We start from the raw sequence: 2500 nt of genomic DNA on the forward strand, positions 1-2500 counted from the left end.
TTAACGCGAGGATGCAGGTAAGGAAAGCGGTGGGGCTGGGAGCACTGATGCTGATACTGTACAGATGAATGTTGATAAAACAGCAGCAGAATCAAACAGATTGTGGTGGTGGTTGTTGACAGTGGGAAGTGATGGCAAGACGAAGCGTTCTTAAGCAATAAAGCTTTCCTGCAAACTGGATCGGAAAAGGGTTCATTGCTCGAAAATGCTGTAATGCCTTAAGTAGTGCATTGTACCCTAGTTTGGAGTGAAGCTTCTTTCATGTAATAAAGTCAACATTAAAAACATCTTGTGTTTTTTATATATTTTATAATGTGTTTATATAAATGTATATTTAAATGTATATATACTGTATATATATATATATATATATATATATATATATATATATATATATATATATATATATATATATATATATATATATATATATATATATATATATATATATATATATATATATATATATATATATAACCCCTTGAAAGCATCTTAACTTTTAACTATAGGTTAGGTGTTTCTAGATTCCAGGAGAAAAGGATAGCTGTCGGCAACCCCCAATTTAACCCCTTCTGACTACATGGCCACTGGGCTGAATTTTTTACAATAAAAGGTATCTAAAAATAAAAAGGTTGCTAGACACACGCGAGACAGATTACCTATCGCAACAGCTCCTACCCCTAAACCAAACAAACAAACAAACAAAAAATAAAAAATAAAATAAGAATAGAAAAACAAAATAAAGCAATTTAAAAATAGGAAATCAAAAACGAGAAAAATAAAAACAATAGGTGCGTAGCTTCTACAGGAAGTCTGTTCAGGTTGTCCTCCACCAGACGGAGCTGCAGATATTCAGAAGGGGCCCATAGCTCCTGCTTCTCTGCATGGCTCCTATTGTCTCATAAATTCTCCCCTGTCGGTCTTACCTGTTTCCACCGCAGCACAAGCATTTAAACGATGAAACACAGAGAATATCCCTCCTAAAAATAGCAGAGTATCAAACATACATACATCGTAAACAATCCTGAGCTAACCCCTTGTCTTTTGTAGCTAAGCTATGTGTGTTTGCACTTAACTAGTGTTTTCAAAGATGGTCTATGTGTCTGTGAACTGTGAGGTGCTCGGGTAGTGTACGGCAGATCCACCCCCAAGCACAGCAGAGGGGCAGGGAAGGCCCTGTCTCTTGGCAGGGGCAAGCAGACCCTCACCACCAGAGCAGAAGGGCAGCCCCCTCCCCCCTCTCTCTCTCTCTCTCTCTCTCTCTCTCTCTCTCTCTCTCTCTCTCTCTCCCTCTCTCGCTGGGCAGGGGCCAGCAGTTCCCATGGGTGAAACGGTCTTTTTCCAGCGGAAATTTGTCCAAAACCCGCCCAGGGGTCGTCACCACCACCAGAGCGGCTGGGCAGGCCCCATCTCTCCCCGGGCAGGCAGCCTCTCTCCCTGGGCAGGCTGGGCCTGTGGCCTGGGTGAATTTTCGGCCTCCTGGAAAACTTTCGGCAGGGTCCGCCCCCTCCCTGGGCACGGGCGGCGGCTCCCCTGGGTGAGCGTCCCCTTTTCGGTGAGATTTTGTCAAAGTCCAAAATCCACCCCGGGGTCACCACCACCACCACCACCACCACCACCACCACCAGAGCGGCTGGGCAGGCCCCATCTCTCCCCGGGCAGGCAGCCTCTCTCCCTGGGCAGGCTGGGCCTGTGGCCTGGGTGAATTTTCGGCCTCCTGGAAAACTTTCGGCAGGGTCCGCCCCCTCCCTGGGCACGGGCGGCGGCTCCCCTGGGTGAGCGTCCCCTTTTCGGTGAGATTTTGTCAAAGTCCAAAATCCACCCCGGGGTCACCACCACCACCACCACCACCACCACCACCAGAGCGGCTGGGCAGGCCCCATCTCTCCCCGGGCAGGCAGCCTCTCTCCCTGGGCAGGCTGGGCCTGTGGCCTGGGTGAATTTTCGGCCTCCTGGAAAACTTTCGGCAGGGTCCGCCCCCTCCCTGGGCACGGGCGGCGGCTCCCCTGGGCGAGCGTCCCCTTTTCGGTGAGATTTTGTCAAAGTCCAAAATCCACCCCGGGGTCACCACCACCACCACCACCACCACCACCACCAGAGCGGCTGGGCAGGCCCCATCTCTCCCCGGGCAGGCAGCCTCTCTCCCTGGGCAGGCTGGGCCTGTGGCCTGGGTGAATTTTCGGCCTCCTGGAAAACTTTCGGCAGGGCCTCCCTCTGGGCAGGCTCGGCGGATCGCCTGGGTGATTATCGGCTGGGTCTTCATACCCAGTCAAAATTTGTCTAAGCCCGAAATCCACCCCGGGGTTCACCACCTCCGCAGCAGGGCAGGCCCTCCCTCTGGGCAGGCCGGGCCTGTGGCCTGGGTGAATTTTCGGCTGGGTCTTCATACCCAGTCAAAATTCGTCTAAGTCCGAAATCCACCCCGGGGTCACCACCTCCGCAGCAGGGCAGGCCCTCCCTCTGGGCAGGCTCGGCGGATCGCCTGGGTGATTATCGGCTG

The sequence above is a fragment of the Trichomycterus rosablanca genome, unplaced genomic scaffold (assembly GCF_030014385.1).
Source record: "Trichomycterus rosablanca isolate fTriRos1 unplaced genomic scaffold, fTriRos1.hap1 scaffold_321, whole genome shotgun sequence".
Taxonomy (NCBI): domain Eukaryota; kingdom Metazoa; phylum Chordata; class Actinopteri; order Siluriformes; family Trichomycteridae; genus Trichomycterus; species Trichomycterus rosablanca.